This window comes from Macaca mulatta, chromosome 7 (genome assembly GCF_049350105.2).
Source record: "Macaca mulatta isolate MMU2019108-1 chromosome 7, T2T-MMU8v2.0, whole genome shotgun sequence".
Classification (NCBI taxonomy): domain Eukaryota; kingdom Metazoa; phylum Chordata; class Mammalia; order Primates; family Cercopithecidae; genus Macaca; species Macaca mulatta.
The window spans coordinates 84,090,033-84,110,853 of NC_133412.1; the positions used below are offsets into that span (position 1 = coordinate 84,090,033).

Consider the following 20,821-nt stretch of genomic DNA (forward strand, 5'->3'; position numbering starts at 1 on the left):
GGATGTTGAGCTCTAGACAAACCAAGCACAGTTTAGAGTAAACCTCTAGTAATAAGAAGAAATTAAAATTTCTGGCATGGAAAAGTTTACATTCTAGTGAAATAGATAGACATGAAGCAAACATAAATAAATATAAGTAAACTAAAGAGTAGTTCTAAATGTTATGAAGAAAAGACAAGGATAAGAGTAGTTCCATAGAACTTTCTGCAATAATGGAAATGTTCTATATCTGTGCTTTCCAGTCTAGTAGCTAATATCTGCAGGAGGCTGTTGAGCACTTAAAATGTTACTTAATGTGACAGAATAATTTCTTATGATATTTAATTTTGGTAAATTTAAATTCAATAGCCACAGTTGGCTAGTGGTTACTGTATTGAACAGTGTAGCTCTATAGCATCATAAATTTCTCTATGTAAGATTTAATACACATTTATAGTTCTGCATTTATCTCTGGAATTCTTTGTTTAAGGCAAGCATCATTTACATTTTTCCTGTTGTTGATTATCTAATGCATAGTATAGCACCTTGCACATAATAGTTGTTCTATTGGCGGATCACCTGAGGTCAACATGGTGAAATCCCATCTCTACCAAAAGACAACCAACATGGTGAAACCCAATCTCTACTGAAAATACAAAAATTAGCTGGGTGTCATGGCAGGCACCTGTAATCCCAGCTACTCGGGGGGTCGAGGCAGGAGAATGCCTTAAACCTGAGAGGCAGAGGTTGCAGTGAGCCAAGATTGCGCCATCGGACTCCGGCCTGGGGGGACAAGAGCAAGAGTTCGTCTCAAAAAAAGAAAGTTAAGTGAATGATTAAAAGTGAAAAACTAGAAGACAAAGTAATATGCCAGTTCCTCAATATATAGAAACAGGAATAGTTCTACATCTCTCAAGACGGAATCAGTTTGTTACTGATTTTCCTACTCTTTTAAACAGTGACTCAAAAACAAAACAGGGCTGGATGGTTTTGATGACTTGGAGGAGAGGCATGGAAAAATGAGAGCCTGGTAATGATCGAGATATTTGGAGCTACACCTGGTGTGTTGGTTTGGAGTGGGGCCAAAGAGCCGGGTTTCCTACATGTATCCAAGGAAGGGAAGAGCTTTGGAGGCAAAGTGGTACCTGGGTCGGAATGTCTAGAAATTCCTTATTCTCTGAGCCTTTTTTTTCCCCCCCAAAAAATGTAAAATATACCTACCTCATTAGGTTGCTCTGTGAGCTGTAAGATATTCATATTGCTTACCATATATTAATAAGCACTGAATAGCTCTGCATGCTTAATAGCTCCTGGCTGCTATTACTTTGATTCACATCTCACAGTGCTCACCCCGACATCTATATTTTCAAAAATTCTTATGGAATACGGAATTCTAAAGGAATATGTGTCACTGACACATAGAATCCTTGCTGAGCTAGATGTATATCTTCACACCATCATATTCACATAGAGAATCTAGAAAGTTGCTTTGTTATTACTGAACAGAATCACAACATATGTAGCAGGCTGGAAATACCATTGCTGATGCATCTATTTTTTTTCTCATATCTTCAATTTCTATCTGAGGAAATGTTTTCAGTCTTTAATCCTCAACAGTAAGAAGTTTAAAAAACACAACCAGGGCAATTCCTTAAGAAGTTTAGATAGTCTTCAATGAATATTCCAATATTTTAAAATAGGATATATTGCAGAAGACACAAAAATACTTCATGGTAATTTTCTTTGACTAGCAAAGAGTGGAACCTTATCCAAATAAGCCAGTCTTTAGTTGTAGATTCTTCACATTTCCAGTCCGGGTCAGTTCTGTAATTATATTTTTCACAGTGTATAAGATGATGTTCATGGATATTTCAATGAAGAGTGAGATATTCCTCATTACAATTATTCCCATGCGATGTTTATTTCATTCTTTATCAGGAGCTGTTTTGCCATCATTTTAAGCAAGAAAGTCATTGTTCAGATTTGACACATTAGTGCCACGTTTCTTTTTAGCGTTTCTCCTTCTTGAATGCCTGGACCTGTTTCTGAAGGCAAAGGCGGATGATTGTTTATCTGCCTGTGTATAAAAGGCAATTGCTTTTGGCACTTCATTTGTACTGTTGTCAGATATGATCATGTTACAGCCTTGACTCTCTTGTTGGTCTGTATATTGGTAAACTGTGTGGCTGTTCCCTGCCTAACCAGCCTGCTGCTTTAAGGTGACCTGTTCTGAAATCCCAGACAAACACATTTGGTGATACAAGTTCTGCCCTCATTTCTATCCCAGAGCTATGTGTCTGGACCCTATAACTCTGCACCCTCTCATAGCTGAAGAGTATTATCAAGAGTAAACACTCAGGATTGATAATGGTCTTTCAAAAGTCTAAAAACATATCCACAGTCCAATGACCTATTGAAAGGAGGATGAGTGGTTCCTTTTAACACAATGACCGATTGAAAGGAGGATTTAACATTGGGCTGCTGGACAGACTTTAGTGAGTGAAAGATTATGCTGCTTATTTACCTGGTGGGTTCTCCACTGGTCTTCTTAGAGCTCACTCATCCTATGATGGGCTCAGCTCTGTAGGATGAAGGGACAGGTTGCCATGGTTGGGTCTCTCTCCCTGTGCTCTTTTCTTCTAGATTTCTTTATGACATGTTGTCTCAGTGTCCAAAAGATTAGAACAGAAGCTGCATACCTCTTAAATTTAAGGTTTGGAAGTCACACAATATTCATTAATTTTCATTTTCTGGATTAAAGTAAATTCCAAAGTCAGTTCAGATTCCTGGGAGGGGAAAACATTCCTTCCCATTTTTTTATGGGAGAAGTGGCAAGATCACATTGCAAAAGAGGTGTGCATACATGGAAAGGTAGAATTATCACAACCACCTTTACAGACAAACTACTAAAACATCTGCTAGCCCCAAGTCACGATTATCTATCTATGCCCATGACTCTGTAGGCAGTGAACAACTAAAGATCAACCAATAGAGGCTGCAGTATCACCCTGTATAGTTCACACAGTCCAGCCTGCCTTTCTCTCGTTTGTTCATTATATCTTGGTCCTTGCTGTGGGTCTCTGCAGTTCTTCATGTAAAGTCAATAGCCTCAACAGCCAGAACCACAGCATCACGGCTTCATGGCACCAGGGTCACAGAGAAATGACTTGCCTCACCTAGTGTCAGATTTTATTATTAGCAGAGGTTAAGACCAGGTGTCCTCATTGCTCATGACAGCTTCTCTTCAATGTAACATAATTATCTGTTTTGCACACATTTATCTGGCCTCTGCAGGAGATTTTTGGAAGTTCAGAAGTAATAAGTTCAGAGAGGAACGAAGATAAATAAAATGAGAAAGTAGGACTGTCCCAATAGTTTACACATAGATAGGTATAGTGGAGAGGTAATGAATATTGGTTCAACTAAATGCACACCCAGATATTGAGATTCAAGAATTACTCCTACTGTTCTGCATTTTGCTTGTTGCTGCTGCGATGCCACTATTCAGATTTGTACTGCTTGGGCATTAAAGTGATAGGGAATTGTACGTGGTTTTACAATGACACTGTGATTTAGCCATCTCAGTTTCAGTCAGGAACAAGAGACCCATTTAAGATAATAATATTAGCATATACATAGAACTTTTGATCTTCAAACCTCTTTAAAGGCATTAGCAAATTAATTTTCCCAGAACTCTTCAGAAGCAGGTAATTATTTTTACAGTTGGAGAGAATAAATCTGACTATGTATTGACCTGCAGAGGCTACCCGATGAAGCAATGCCAGCTATAGCTCGAGTCCACCCCCTTGTCTCCTCTTGCTCATCAACACATCCATCACAGGACTCTCAAGCGTTCCCAGATCATTATGATGAGATTAAATCTCACCAGCATTTATTGGAAATATTTACTATGGACTCAGCAACTCTTTAGAGTTCCAACTGGGCAGAGAGGAGGGAGAATAAAGAAGATATCATTTCTGATTTTAAACACCATTAACCACCCAAAACTACCAGGAATACATGGAGAAATGGCTGGGTCAGGAAAAGGACTGAATGAATGTGGAACATTTTGCTGTGCTGGAAAGCAATGAAGTGCTCAGAGGCTAATGCAGACATGTCAAAAGGAAAAGGAACTAACTTGAAGGGACTCCAGCTGGTCAACGTTAGGGCAATATGTCTATAAAATAGAATAGAGAGAGGTCGATTATAACATATTAAATGAAAAAGAATATAGGTGTCCATAGTGACACGCAAAGAAAATGGAGCTGGGAATGAGCTTATTTTCATGAAGGATGATAGCCAATGAAGCTGAAGAAGAAATGATAAAATAAGATAGCAAGCATTTGTTAGAAATGGAGCATTCATATAGTATCAAAATATTGCCCCTTAGATTACTTATTAATTATCCATGGAAAAGATATTATCTTAGTTTATTTGGACTGCTATAATAAAATACTGTAGATTGCATAGCTTATGAATAATAGCCACTTATTTCTCACAGTTCTAGAGGTGGGGGAAGTTCAAGATCAAGGTGCCAGCAGATTAAGTGTCTGGTAAGGGCTGCTTTCTGGTTTATGCACATGTTCCCACTGTGTTTTCACATGGTGGAAGGTGCAAACAAGCTCCTTCAGGCTTCTTTTATAAGGGCACTCGTGGCATTCATGAGGGCTCTGTCTTCATGATCTAATTACCCCTCAAGGTCCCACATTCCAGTTTAGAATTTCAACAGATTAATGTGGGGGGAGTCAGAAACATTCAGACCATAGAAGGCGTGTTTACCATGGAGATATCTAGCAGACACCACCTGAACCAAGTGACCAACCAAAATAATGAAACAACCTGACATCATAAGCTCCTGACTAGTTGCAATGGGAAAGAATGCAACATCATCTATGTTACTTATTTTTACTGCTTCATGAACATATAACTTGTGTACCATAAAATCTACTCAATTTAAGTGTATAATTCCATGAGTTTTAGTAAATTTATATGGAGTTAAACAATCATCATCACAATCTAGTTTTTTAGAACCTTCCTTTATTCCCCAAATATTCTCTACAGCCTGTTTATGGTCAATCCCTACTCCTACAAGCAGCCATAGGCAACCACTACTATGCTTTGTATCTCCATAAATTTGCATTTTCTGAATATTTCATACAAATAGAACATACAATATATGTTTTTAAGCCTAAACTTCGATAGGTATAATAATTGAGGTTTGTACATATTGTAGTATGCATTAATATATTATTCTATTTTACTGAAAAATAGTATTCATTGGATGTATGCATCTTATGTTTATCCATTCACCAGTTGATGGATATTTGGATTGTTTCTAGTCTTTGAGTGTTGGAACTCATGTTGCTGTAAACATTTGTGTATAAACTTTTGTATAAGCTATTCAAACCTTAAAAATTTGCGTTTGCATCAGTTTTGGTAATTTGTATCTTTGTAGGAACTTGTTTATTTCATCTGAGTTATCTAATTTGATGTCATAGAGTTGTTCATAAAATTCTCTTATAAGAATTTTAATTACTGTAAAGTTGATGGTGATGTCTTCTTCATTTCTGATTTTGGTTAATTTGTGTCTCTTTTTTTTTTTCTTTCTTAATTGGTCTAGCTAAAGTCTTGTTAATTTTGTTGATCTTTTCAAATAACTTTTTATTTTGTTGATTTTCTCTATTATTTTTGTTTTCTGTTTCAGTGATTTCTAATATAATATTTATTAGTTCTTTTATTTGTTTTTAAGTTAGTTAGCTGTTTTCTAGTTTCTTATGGTGGAAGCTTACTTTATTGATTTGAAAACTTTCTTTTTTTTCAGATATAAGTGCTTAAAGGTAAACATTTCCCTTCAAGCACTGCTTACCTGAATTCCATAAATTTTAATATACTGAACTTTTACTTTGTGCCATTTCATATATCTTTATATTTCTTTTGTGATTTCTCCTTTAACCTATGGGCTATTTAGAAGTTTGCTTGCTTTCCAAATATTTGGCATTTTCCTTTTCTGGTTCTATAATAGATATTTAATTGTGATCGGATAAGACACTTCATGTGATAACAGTCTTTTTAAGTTTTGTGAGACATCTTCTGACTTTTTTTTCTATCCTGAGAATATTTCATGTGCACTTTAATAAGTGTTCTACAGTCATTTGGTAGAATATTTTGTATATGTTGGTTAGATAAAATGGATTGCTAGAATTGAGTTTTCTGTACACTTGCTGATTTTCTATCTAGCTCTTCTATTAATCTCTGAGATTAGCTTATTTAAATATTTAACTGTTATTGCTAAGTTGTCTAATTCTAATTCTTTTCTCAAGTCTGTAATTTTTTTCTTTATGTATTTTGGAGCTCTGAGGAAGGTATGCATATATTTGCAATTTTTAAATCATTTTAATGAAATGAGCTTTTTATCACTATAAAATAACTCTCTTTGCCTATAGTAATAGTTCTTGTTTTTTTTTATTATTATTTGATAATAGTGTAACCACTCAAGCACTTCTGTGGTCACTGTTTACCTGATATATATTTTTTCATTATTTTCCTTCCAACCTATATTTTAAAATCAAGCATATTTCTTTTTTAGACAGTACATTGTTGAATTTTTAAAACTTCATTCTGACATTCTATGCTATTTCAGTGCAAAGTCTGGTACTTTCACATTTAATTTAATTATTGACATGATTGAATTTATATCAGCTATTTTGCTACTTGTTTTCTATTTATCCCATGTCTTTCTTGTTCCTCTGTTTCTGATTTCTTGCCATCCTTTGTGTTAAATAAATATAATCAGTGTGCCATTTTCATACTTGTCTTGATTTTCTTAGTAGATACTATAAAGACTATAGTGTGCATCTGACCTTATCATAGTATCTTTCAAAATAATACTAACAAATTTCTGATCGACTATTAAAACTTTGCTTTGCTATATCTACTTTTTCCTGTACTTGCTCTTGTGTAATCATCATCACATGTACATAGACAGACAGATAGATATAGATATATTACATATTTAACAATACAGTATTATAAACATACTTTATACAAGCTTATGTCTTTTAAAGAAGTTAAGAAAAAAGAGAAAATACATTGCATTAAGTCTTATATATTTACCTACATATTACAAAATTCCTTTAGTAATTAAAAAAAAAATTGGTAAGGCAGGTGTCCAAATGATGAATTATCTTAGTTTTTGTCTGGAGAGGTTTTTATTTCACCTTCATTAAGAAAAAAAAGAAACAAAAAACTTTTTGTTTGTTTGTTTGTTTGTTTGTTTAGAATCCCTGATTGACAAAGTTAGCTATTATATCTGTTCTTATTCCCCTGTGTTTTCTGTCACTGCTTTTAAGACTTTCTCTGCCTTTGGCTTTTAACAATTTAACTGTGTTGTATCTAGGTGTGAATCTTTTTGCGCTAATTTTTTGGGGGATTATCGGTGTTTCTTGTAGATTAAAATGATTTTTGTCAAATTTGGACAGTTTTCAGCCATCACTTCTTGAAACATTTTTCTTCTCCTTTTTTTCTCCTTTGCTGTTAGAAATAACATTACGCCTACATTGTTATGCTCAAAGCTGTTCCACAGGTATTTAGGATTCCCTTTATTTTTCTTCATTTGTTTTTCTCTGTGTTCTTTAGACTTGGTATTTTCTATTGATCTTTTTTCTAGTTTGGTGATTCTTCTGTCGTATCAAATTTCTTATAGAGCCTCTCTACTTAGCTTTTTTTAATACAGTTATAATTTTTATCTAAAGTCTGGTAAAATATGGAAACTCGTATCCACTCCATCTTTTTCCTTCATTCTTCTTTGTGCTATTGATTTCACATGCAGTATTACACGTATATATTCATGTATAAACCCAACAAGGCAGTGCCACAATTATTGCTTTAGATAACCTTACATTGTATCCTTCTGTTGCTCTATACAACCTGTATTTCCAAATGGTTCATTTTTATAACTTCTGTTTCTTTAATGAGACAGCCGAGCCATTAAATAATTATTAACATACTTTCCTTTAATTCTTTAAGTGTATTTTCCTTTAATTCATTGAACACATTGAACCTGTTTTAAAGTCACTGTCTGACAAATCTAATACCGGTGACACTGAAAGACAACTTTTAGTGACAGGTTTTGTCCCTCTAAATATGATCACGCTTTTTTGTCTCTTTGCACACCTTATAATTTTTGTTTGAATTCGAGACATTCTAGATACTATGTTGTGTCAGTTCTGGATTTTGACTCCTTTTCTCTCTGAGGGTTGTTTGCTTTTGTAACATGCATGAATTAAATCTGTGAATTCTGTCTCCCCTACCTGGTGTGACCACGAATGTCCCCGCTTTGCTTATTTTTAGAAATTATTCACTTATTTGTTCCTTTATTTATTATTTTCCAGCCTGAATCTTAGTGCTCTGGCAGTGTTCAGTCAACAATTGGTCAGAGATTATGCTCAAACACCTCCAGTTAAGACGATTAACTCCCTGTTGATGATATCTGTATGAAAGTGCAGAAATTCAGAGAAGGAGGAAATTATGGTTTATTCTAGTAGAGAGGAAAGATATTATGGAAGGAGGAGGGCTTGATATTTGTCTCAAATTATTATAGAATTTATTATATACATAGACTGGGTGCAGTGGCTCACGCCTGTAATCCCAGCACTTTGGGAGACCAACACAGGTGGATCGCCTGAGGTCAGGTCAGGAGTTTGAGACCAGCCTGGCCAACATGGTGAAACCCTGCCTCTAGTAAACAAAACAACAAACAAACAAAGAAAAAAACGCTGGGCATGGTGGCGGGCTCCTGTAATCCCAGCTACTTAGGAGGCTGAGGCAGGAGAATTGCTTGAACTTGGGAGGCAGAGGTTGCAGTGAGGTGAGATTGCGCCGTTGCACTCCAGCCTGGGCAAGTGTGAAACTCTGTCTCAAAAAAAAAAAAAAAAATATATATATATATATGTAATATATATGTAATATATATGCAGAAAAGAGAAGAGCAAAGTGGAATAATGCTGAAAACATGTGTCAAATCAGAAGTAAGCTTGTATGTTTTCAGGGTGAAGAGGAGACTACATGTCCAGAGTATAAGGTAAATATTGAAAATGTGGAAAATCAAATCTGTGGGGCAGAATAAAGAAAGAACTAAGTTAAAGCATTTCAGATGTTTTCAAATGTGATTATTGAATCCAGAGCCTGATGAGAGAATGGAGAGAAGCAGGAAAAGCACTAACTTTAACGTATTTGGTGGAAAGAGTTCTGGATCGAAAATGAGATCAGTAATCATTTAGAGATGGTGGTACTGATAGGATTTAATACTGACAAGGAAAACGTTCATTAGTTCAAATGTTCATTAGCATAAAGTTCATTAGTCTGCAAACGGGACTGAAAAATGAGAAGAAGGTGTTCATATGGCTTGCTCTTTTCCTTTCCTGCATTTTACCAGAGGAGTAGTGATCTCATGGGTCTATGAAGAATCCAGTGTTCTATTCAGAAATGGAGAAAAAAATAGCTTTAGGGTAAAAAGATATTTGTACATAACAAAGAGAAATTTTAAAACTCACAACAGAAAGTTGATACCTGAAAATTCAGTATCTTGACTATCATTAAAATTCGAATTTTTCAAAACAAATTTAGTTCTTACCCTGTTCTGTATGAATATAATCAATTAACTCAGCTTCCTGTGTGACTTGTCACTTCCTCATTATGTCTCGTTCTTATAGATGGGAATCTCACTCAGTAATGGACTCATATTTCTGTTGTCATGTTCATGAAAACTTTCCCATGTCGAGTTAGAAAACCCTTCTCCAGGCCAAGCCAACAAAGACCACAAAACTCTTTCTTCTGCCAGAAGTTACTTTTTCAGTCTCCCACACATAGGTTTATGGATTGACTATAATGGGAAGGAAAAATAGTCTTATATTAGGTAACCATAACAATATATCCAAGATAGTTCTTAAAAGAATTTTACTTTTTTACTATATATATTTTATATATATTACATTTTGCATATGCTGTGTGTTTTATGCAAATATTCTAGTATATGCTTTCTACTCATAAAAAATGATTTGCACAATAAAAATAATGACTCATTCATTGACATTAATAACTCATACCTACCACATATAACTTTTCTTTATCTATTTAATAAATACAATTGCACCAGTCCACAGCTCCTGAGATGATGATCCTTTAAAATAATTTACATTCTAAATTCCTTTTCATCCATAGCTAATGAAAATAGCATTTATTATTCAAATTATTGAGATTTTCCATTGGATAGTTCCGTATTTAATAGAAATTTAATAGAATTCATCTGTCACATCTAGTCAATCCTGCATATTTGCCTTCCAGTAGAAACAATAACCAATTTGCCTGTTGTAGCTTTGCAAATCTAAAACCAACTGGTCACGGAATTTAAGACTTAGTAAGGCAAACCCAGTTAAGTTGCAAAGATTTTTAAAAAGTCAGTTGTAGTTCTTGAGGCACTATAAAATTCTTTTTATGTTCTTAATTTCTAAATTCATCTTTCTCATTGTATTCGCTGAATTTTGTCTTTAAGCCAGTAAAAGTCACTTTAATTCTAGTATAACCTACTTTTCTGAAGTGAGTGGTGCCCCATGTAAGCATTTGAGAATAGAAGTGAGACCTAGGTGTGAGGAATGTTCTCTCAACTATGTCCAGAGCAAGAGCTGTTAATTCGTGTCATTAGCTGCTAGCTCTTAGGTTTGATATTCACTGCCTTGGAGAGATCTGGGAAAAGAAACCTGGGCAGCCCTTTCACTATGATAAATATTTTCCTTTTTAAATTATTTGAGAGAAACAGGGTGTGTTAAAAACTAATAAATTGCTTGGCCAAGAACAAGGTGAAATGGGAGAAGAACAATAGTGAATTCCTATGGATTGTACGCTCTGAGTCCAAAAATGTTTTAGATACCTACACATATATTGACTCATGTAATCATACAGAACCTTGTGATATAAGTATGAATATTATCCCTGTTTTATAGCTTGGGAATGGATTCATGGAGAGGTAAAAATAATAACAACATTTCTTGAGCATTTACTGCATAGCAGGTACCCTGATAATTATAGAATAGGGATTATCTGTAGGCCTCAGAGGAAACATAGTAGTATTACTTTAGTGTCTATTTTATAGACCAGAAAACCTACATGTAGTAAGACTAACTGTCCAAAGGTCAGCCAGCAGTAGAGGCTGAAGCCTCTTGTGAACTAGGAGGTCACAGGGCAAATGTCATGCACGTAACCATTATGCTGTACCCCTGGAAGACAGAGAATAGAATAGAATATTAATGAGAGACTAAAGACAGGTCAAATTAAAGTGAAAAAAAAAATCTGTATCTAGTATATCATTTATGGGACACACAGAAAAGTAGTTTCTGGTTAAAAAAATACATGCTCATATATATAATTATGTATGCATATATTTTTCCTTATCAGCTTATTATTAGAAGTTTATTTCAATAGTTTTTTTGCTCTCTATTTATGGAGGCCACATTTATATTAAATCTCAAGTAGTAAACACTTGGAATGTGATATTTGCCAACTGAGAATGAAGCTGGCAAAACCTGGGAAAGGGAAGAATGGACGTGTCTGGGTCTTCTGTATCCCCACTGAACAAAAGCATTTCTAGTCTGAAACACAAGCCTGCTGTCCTATCTTTAGCCTACTTGCTAGATGATCAAATCCCAACTAATTATTTAGCCTATCTTTTTCTCACCAAACCATGTGGATTCAATTTTTCTCATATGAGTTTTCTGAAAGCAAAAGCAGAAATCCCAAAGGACTATTCCTGAAACAAAAGGAGATTTATTACTTTTCACTGAAAGGGGATTTGTTATAGTAGGAATTGTATGCGTGTCAGCTGAAAAGACCACAGTTCCATCTGTGGCCTGAAGATTATGTGGCCTCTACAAGCAACTCTCTCTCCTCTCATGGTTCTTTAGTTGTCATAGATCTGGCATCTGACCTCCAGGGTCCCTGCAGGAAAGGACACCCAGAAGAGACCAGAGCTCTGATGGTGAGGTGACAGATATAACTATAGGCCCCGACCCTGGCAACCCCAGCCCGTTCTTTCATAGTCCTACAGCTGTGCAACAGTCTTAGCGTTGTTGCCATTGCTAAGTCCCAGCATGAGGCAGTTTGCTCCTAGTCCTGTCACAATCACCTTTTGAAATAACAGAAAGAAAATTCATGCGTTCCTCAAGCATGATACTTCAAAAATCTATTTTTTATTTTGATAGTTTGGAAAAATCTTAGCTTTATGTTATTTTTTTTAAATTTCACTTTTAAAAAGGCCACTTGTTTTGGATCAGTTTTAAGGTCCCAGTAAAATTGAGAGGAAAGTACAGAGATACCCCATATAGTCCCTGCCTCCACACACACAGAGCCTCCCTGATGATCAACAATCTCCACTAAAGTGGTAGATTTGTTATAACTGATGAACCTACATTAATCCATATTATCACCTAAAGTCTGTGGTTTGCATTAAGGTTCACTTTTGGTATTGTGCATTTTATAGGTTTGGACAAATGTATAATAATATACATTAACCATTATAGTATCATAAAGAATAATTTCGCTGCCCTTAAAAATCCTTTGTGCCTCCCCATTCTTCTCTAACTTCCCCCTGACCTCTGGCAACCACTGATCTTTTTACTGTCACCACAGATTTTCCTTTATCAGAAGATCATGTAGTTGGAACCATATAGTATCTAGCCTTTTCAGATGGGCTTCTTTTACTTTTAATATGGATTTCAGTGTCTTCCATGTCTTCTTATGGCTCAATAGCTTATTTCCTTTTAGTACTGAATAATATTCCACTGCCTGGGTGTATCATAGTTCATTTATCCATTCACCTATTGAAGAATATATTAGTTGCTTCCAAGTTATGGTGATTATGAGTCAAGCTACTGTAAACATGCAGATTTTGGTAGAGACATAAGTTTTCCACTCCTTTGGGTAAAAACCAAAGCACTATTATTGGATTTTCAAGTAAGTTTTTAGTATTATTGTCAAATTTCAGAAAAGCCATACGGGACCTTTGCACATATACAATTATTTCACTTAAAACGGTAAGTGCAGCTACATGTGGAAAATAGTGGGAATCCTTTTCTGTGAAAATGTAACATTGAACATTCTCATCCTGATGAAATCTATAGCCCAGGCTTCAGAGGTTTCCTGGTCCAAGGTGATGACCTTGTGTGCATTGTTTTAGCTTTTTCCTACTTCAATTTTTATATCCTTGCAATGATCATAGCAATCCCCATCCTTTCTTTCAACCTAGGAATATTGTTGGAAAAACAAATGAGACTGTGTATGTGTGCACATGCATGTTGTGTGTGTGTGTGTGTGTGTCCTCCTCATTCCACTTTTCCATTTCCTCCTCTTCTTCTTTCTCTTTCATCTCCTGTTAATCATCAGCTAGGGTCGCTAGAATGCCAAGAGCATTGTATATTACGTGGCAGCCACAAGAAAATGGCATGAGTGTATGAGTGTGTGTATGTGTGTGTGTGTTTGAGAGAGAGAGAGAGAAAGATACACACACACAAAGAGAGAGAGACAGGGGCTGAAATATTCCTGTGTGTCACATATTTTTTGTTGGTTTTGCGGTCTCGCTCTGTTGACTGAGCTGAAGTATAGTGGCATGATCACAGCTCACTGCAGCCTTGACCTCACAGGCTCAAGTGACCCTCCCACCTCAGCCTCTGAAGTAGTGGGGACTATAGGCATGTGCCACCATGCCTGGGTAATTTTTGTATTTTTTTGTAGAGATTTGATTTTGCCATGATGCCCAGGCTGGTCTTGAACTCCCGGCTTCAAACCATCCACCCACTTCAGCCTCCCAAAGTGCTGGGATTACAGGCCTGAGCCACTGAGCCTGGCCTTTTTGTTGTTTTTTGAATACACTCTCATTTTGATGAGGTTCCTTCTGATGTTTTTGAATTCCTCTGCCCCATCTCATTAAGAGATCCTACTTGTCAGACACATTTTACGCTTTTCCATGAGATAATGGCCATAACTTAATTCCATTGCTGGGACTGGTCGGAGAGACACTTTTATTCTCCATAGGATGTTGTAAACTAAACTCTACTACATTTTCATAAGCAATTTTATCTTGACATTTACATTTTGGCTTATCTCCTTTCCTCTCTCAGATGTGAAAGGTATTTTAATCATGAAACTGAAAACTTAGTCAAGAAAATGTTTTATTTTACACTGGGATTCTTTATCTTTAAGCACCATGTTCTGCTATGAATTCATTTGGACATCCATGCCAGGCACCTTGCAGATAGGGAAATGTTTTTTATTTACTTTAGCATTTGTTTTAGTATTTCTTTAGTATTTGTTTCAATTTTTAAAGAAATACGATGTTTTGCAAGGCAAAATTACCCACTGCAAGGCAGTTCTGGGTAATTCTGTCTTTTACTAAAGAATCAGAAGATGGAAAATAGTAAATAATTTATCAATTAATTTACTTATTGATTCAAAAAGGTTTCACGGACCATCTGTTATGGGCAAGTCACCGTGACAGGCACCGGAGAGAAAGCATGAAGTAACACATGGGAATCCTTACCTCCAAGACACATAGAGTGAAAAAATGCAAAAGAAGAATCACATGAAGAATGCAATTAATAATTAAATATAGGTTGCTCTCATAGAAAGAAAAACTAAATCAAATGGAGGCATCAGGGAAGACCTCTCAAAGGAGGTGGCAGTGAAACTAAGTTATGAAGAATCTGTAGGAATTGTTTAGATAGGGTCATTCCTGGGGCTAAAAGCAATGACATCTTGGTGATATGAAGTGACTCATAGAAAAGTTCCTGGGTCATCTCCAGGTACATAGTAAGGAGCGAATAAATGTTAGTTTCCTTTTTGCCTGTTAGGCATCCAAATAGGATCTTTGCTGAATTATTTGAATTTTCTAAACCATCTGGTGTTTTGTGGAAATAAATGCCCCAGCTAAATCCACTGGAACGGTTTTGATGGGCTTTTGGTTCAGCTGCAGTAGCAATCTTCATAAATGGAAATAGAAAAGTAATCTCAACTGTCTGTTAACTGACAAAGGCCCTAATGATGTCCTTGCAGAAGTAATTTGTGATTTGGGTACTGAGAGTGTGCAATCAGAGTAGCAGAGAAAATGCAACAAGGAGTGGCTAAAGGTTTCAGAAAAAATATGATGAAGGTGAAGTAGAAAACAATAAGGATTTGGATAAAGAAATATAAACATGGTGAGGCATGTATCCAATCTAGCAAAACTCTGGCAATCTTGCTGCATCAGAAGACTGAGAAGTAGACCTCTTTTCTTACTTTGATAGCTTTTTAAAATTCATAATATATTTACACGACTCAAGCACCAAACAGTAAAAAATATGCAATTAGTGGCACATGGTGGTGCATGCCCATAGTCCCAGCTACCTGGGAGGCTGAGGCAGGAGAACCTCTTGCTCCCAGGAGTTCCAGGTTTCACTGGGCTGTGATGTGGGCTGCGTGTCCACTGCACTCCAGCCTGGGTGACAAAGCAAGACCCTGTCTCTTAAAAAATATATATGCATATGTAGTAATAAATCTTGTTTATACACCTTTCACTCTAATCCTAGGGTCCTATTCTAATCTCTGTTGCCTTTTAGAGTATCTTTATACAATTTTAATCAATTGCATGTATAGATGCACACATTTTTATTTTCCATGTACCTGTTTATTCATTTAACAAATATTTATTGAGTGTATACTTTGCCAGATAATGTTCAATCCAGCCAAGGGAGCTAAGGTAATGAACAAAACAGAGAAGTTCCTCCTCTCCCTGACATTCATTCTAGCAAATGGAGACAGATGATAAAAAGTAAGTAAACCATAGGGTGTTAGATTGTCAACCACTAAAGAAAAAAATGAAGCATAATAATGCGGAAAGAACATGCCGGAATGGGAAAGTATTTCACTTTAAAATAAGGGAGTGGTACTTGAGCAAAGACCTGGTGGAGGTGAGGGAGCAAGCCCCATAGAATCTGGGAGGAGATATTCCAGAAATAGAGTATTCCTGATCCCAAAGGCAAGCCCCAGAGATCAGGGTAAGCCTGACACCTTCTAGGAATAGGAAGAAAGCCCGGGTGGCCAGGGTGGAGTGAGCTAGGGACAGAGATGAAATTAGGGACATAGGGAGAGGATAGCATTGGGAAGTAATGGAAATAATTTTGAGCAGAAGTATTTTATCAATCACTCTTGAATTTAAGATGAAGATGAACTGTAGAAAGGGCAGAATCCATAAGACCTGTTACAGATTAGTGAAATGATTCCAGTTAAGTGATGCTGATGACCTGAATCAGGGTAGTCGCTATAGATGGGATGGGATGTGATGTGGCTGATTTGTGGAGAAATGTTTTGTAGGTTGAGCAAATAGTATTTGCATGAGAGAAGTGCAAGAAGGTGGGAAGGGGGGGTGTCCCAGCTAGGAGACTGGAGATGGCATTCATGACCTAGGAAAGATTTCGGGAGGAGCAGGACGGGGGATCAAGTGATAGAGTTCCATCCCTGGACATGCTAAACTTGGAATGCCTGTTAGACAACTTAGTAAATATGTACAGTAGAGAGTTCAAATTAGGGAGAGGTCCTCTTTAAGGATTATAAACTTGGAAGTAATAAGAATATAGACAAAATTTGAAGCCGTGACATGGATGAGCTCACCCAGGGAATTACTGTAGATAGAAGAAAATGAGGCCAAAAATATCATCTCAGGACATTCTACAGATCAAAGGTTAGCAAGACAAATAGAGAAAGAGAAGGTGACTGAGAGGAAGCCAGTGTGAGACAGAAGAAAATCCAGGAGAGAGTGGTGAGTGGAAGAAAGACCTTCGAGATGTGGAGAATGGTGGGCTCTGTCAAAGACGCTGATTGCTAGGTAAGATGAGGACTAGGATTGAACCAACCCATATAGCTGTGACCTTGACAAGAGCATCTTCAGTAGAGTATTGAGGGAAAGTGCTGATTGGAATGAGTTCTAGAGAAAATGAGCTGAGGAAATTAGAAACAGCAAGTAGAGACAAATTGTTAAGTTTTGTTGTAGAGGGGGAGCAGAAGAATGGCACAGTTGTTGAAGGGAGAAGTGGGGCCGGGTGTTTTTTTGTTCTGATTTTTTTAATAGAGGAAATAAAGGGAAGGGTCTTAGCTAATAGTCGAGAAGAGAAATGTAAAATAAGTATCCTTATTTCTGTGATAATTCGGCTTCAGTTAGGAGCATCAAAATTTCCATCCACGGTAACAGGAGGAAAATCTGAGTCAGGGCTGAGAGCACAAGTGGGCAAGTGTGGTAGAGAGAGAAGTAGAGAAGTTTTCCTCATGGTTTTCTCCACCCTCAGGGAAATAGGAGGCAGAGTCATTAGTTGAGAGTGAAAAGCAGGGAGAGGTGTTGGGGTTTGAGAAAAGGGAAGAAGGTCTGGTATATTTAAATAGAGCTAGTGGGAGAGAAATGGATAGGGGAATGAGTGAGCCTCAGGCATCACTACCTGTCCGCTCAAGAATGGTAATCAAGGATTGGAAATGTCACCAGTAAAGCACTTTTCGTTTGCGTTTTTCTTTAACCAGGGTCAACTGCGGAGTGCAGTAAGTATAAAAGGACCAATAGTTAAAGCAATTTTTACAAATGGTAGCACACTGCAGACACGAATATAAAGGTGTTCTTGGTAAGAAAGGTATAATGCTCACGCCTGTAATCCCAGCACCTTGGGAGGCCAAGGCGGGCGGATCACGAGGTCAGGAGATCGAGAATATCCCGGCTTTCACGGTGAAACCCCTTCTCTACTAAAGAAATACAAAAAATTAGCCGGGCGAGGTGGCGGGCGCCTGTAGTCCCAGCTACTCAGGAGGCTGAGGCAGGAGAATGGCGTGAACCCGGGAGGCGGAGCTTGCAGTGAGCCAAGATCTGGCCACTGCACTCCAGCCTGGGCGACAGAGGGAGACTCCGTCTCAAAAAAAAAAAAAAAGAATGGTATAATGCAGTTGTCGTCACTTGGTGGGTGTATACGCCAGGAGTGTACAGGGGTTTCATAGGAGTTCAGGGTGAGGTATTGAGTTTCTAAATATTTTCATTTTCCCTAATCCTTTAAACATGTCTATTAGGTATATTTTAATATCCATACCATACTTTAATCACACCTATTTATAATTTTTAAATCAATATATTTACAGATTTGGGTTTGCTTGCTTATAATTTCGCTGTTAGTTTGATTGATCCAAGACATTTAAATGATTAAGGTTTAAATAGAGAGTAAAGGCTTTTGGAGACAGACCAGGGATCAAATGTCAGCTCTAACACTTACTTGTAGTGTCCTTAAGCAAGCCATTGAGTGCCTCCTAGTCACCATTAGACCATATATTAAAATAAGAACACTTTATTTATATGCTTTGGATAAAGTTTAAATTCAATTATGAATATAAATACTTGGCACAGCTATAGGTATTTATAAAGATTCCTTACAGTCTCTCTACCTTAAAAATAAATTACAATATGGAAATAAGCTTTTTTTTTATTGCTACAATTAATATTTATTTTACAAAGTTTTCAAAATGAAATAATCAAAATAAAACAATTTGAAAAATCTGCATTTATGTCTCCCAGAATTCAATATAGTAAATATTTTGGTATGTTTATACAAGTATTATTTATATACAAGTAAATGTAAATAAATAAACATAAATGTGTGTGTGTCCACATACATTGTGCACACACACACACACTACATCTGCTTTATTCCATTTGAAATACATCTGAACCTGTGACTTTTTCTTTTGCTTTTCATATCACTAAAATTTTTCCACAACATTACTTCTGATGGATGTTTCAAGTTCATCAGACAGATGTATGATAATGTGCACACTAATCCTGTAGGGCTGTTCTTCTTTATTAGTTTCAATTTTTATCTAAACTGTGTTAAACAATCCAACTGCTAAATCCTTAGGCTCATCTATGCCTTTTTCTCCTGGGATAAATTTCATTAAGTGAAAATTGCCAAGTAAAAAACTATGTAAATCTTTAAGGGTTGTTGTAAGTATTGTTAATTTGCCCTCCAGAAACATATCTAGACTCCCAGGTCACTCTCCTACATTGGATAGCAATGTCATCCATATCAACTGGGTACTCCTTTCAGTGCTTGTGTGCCCTGCATATTTTAAAGCCTCAACAACAAATTAATCTTTATTATTGAATAAATAGAAAATCTCATGGTTTTTCTTCAAATATGGGAGTTTTATTTTAGTTTTGTATTTTTACCTTAACCAATGGTTATGAAAGGTTCTTTCTATGTAAGAAATTTCAACCTTCTGGAAAGAATGTCCCCAGGAATACTACATATGTTTTCATAGGCCGTTAGTGACCTGATTGTTTTAGAGATAGTTTAAGATCCTAGGCTTAACAGGAGAAACACAAAACTAAAAGAAATAATGATATAGAACTCCTGTTACTAATACCATTACTTAGAATACAACTGTCATTTCTCTGGTCTAACAGTGAAAAAAATTTTTAAGTAAAAAGTTTGGGGTTTTTTTACTTACAATTTACTTCTCTAAAAAATATTTTACCCCACTTATTTGCTCTTTTTTCCATACACAGTTATCATTTTCCATTTATAAGTGTGTGATGGTTTTTAAATTTCTTTCTCCTATGAGACTTAAGAAACAAATTTAATTCTACGAAATTCTATTTTAATATGTCAGTTACTATATTGGGGAATGATTAAATCTTCATCTATCAATCTTTTGGAAGAAAACTAGATTCCTGGGCGTATACTGGATTTTCCAGACAGATTTTTTGTGTTCTCATTGTAACCCTGTTTATTTTCCTCTGGTTGGAAAGGCCATGAGTGTCTCTCTTAATTTACAATGTTGAGTTTCCTTTGCTCTCCCCTGGGTCTCATTTCTCCCAAACAATTCCTTCAGCTGCACATCACTGAGCAAGAGGGACACCATGGATAATGGAAAGATCTACGGCAAGGCTGGCTGTCTGCCCTGTTTAAGGAGGCCGTACTGGACCATCCTGCTCTGCACATCCAGATGTGTCCACGAATACATCCATAAAACGATGGCCTGTGGAATCCTATAGGAAAATGATCCAGAGCCTGGGCGGTCAGAAGGAACAAACACTTGATTTACAAAATAAATCTTCTATAATTATGTTTTAAAGACACAGAGGAAAAACATTTTTGAATTCATGATTTTCTCCCCAGATTTTGACTATTGTAATCTCTTTCTTTCCTGAGACTTAGGCATCTTCATTATAAATCAGAAGATATAACTTGAGATTTTCCCAAGGTTTATATGTTCCATTCTCGTTAGAGTTGGAGACATGAAAATGGCAATTTGGGATGCCTCTTTAGAGTCAAAAACCTTATAAAAATATAATGTACTTTCTCTCTTCATTTCCTCATTTTTCTGGTCATAGCTAGAAGAGTAAGATGTCTTTGAAACTATTAAGATAATTTTTAAGACATGGTATAACTGTGAATTTTATATGGATATAAAATCAACAGGTATCAAAGCCTTTATTAGCTTATTAATTAATAAGGGAATGGGTAAATATTATAATTGGTATAAAAAGCAGAGGCATATGTAGGAAATTAGGAATCTGAAATGAATTTATAAATTGATGATCTATCTACGAGGCAATAATTGGTTGCATTCCACCAGTCACAATTGATTTGCATTTCTATGAACAAGAGATGGATGAGCTAGACAGGATAGTCACTCACTTTTTGTTCTGAGCCCATTTCAGTCTCAGTTGTTTTCCTTACTAAAACACCTATCTCTAATATCCCATTATATATATTAATATCCCATTATATATTAT

General features: G+C 36.2%; 1 long non-coding RNA gene across 1 annotated transcript in view; it reads left to right on the forward strand.

The window, feature by feature from the left end:
* Positions 1–20,390, forward strand: part of LOC106999293 (uncharacterized) — a 72,135-nt gene extending 51,745 nt beyond the window's left edge. Inside the window, exons 3-4 of the long non-coding RNA XR_001446092.3 lie at positions 15,728–15,829; positions 19,915–20,390. This is a non-coding gene — a long non-coding RNA (uncharacterized LOC106999293). The remainder of the gene's footprint in view (positions 1–15,727; positions 15,830–19,914) is intronic.
* Positions 20,391–20,821: the final 431 nt, after the last annotated feature.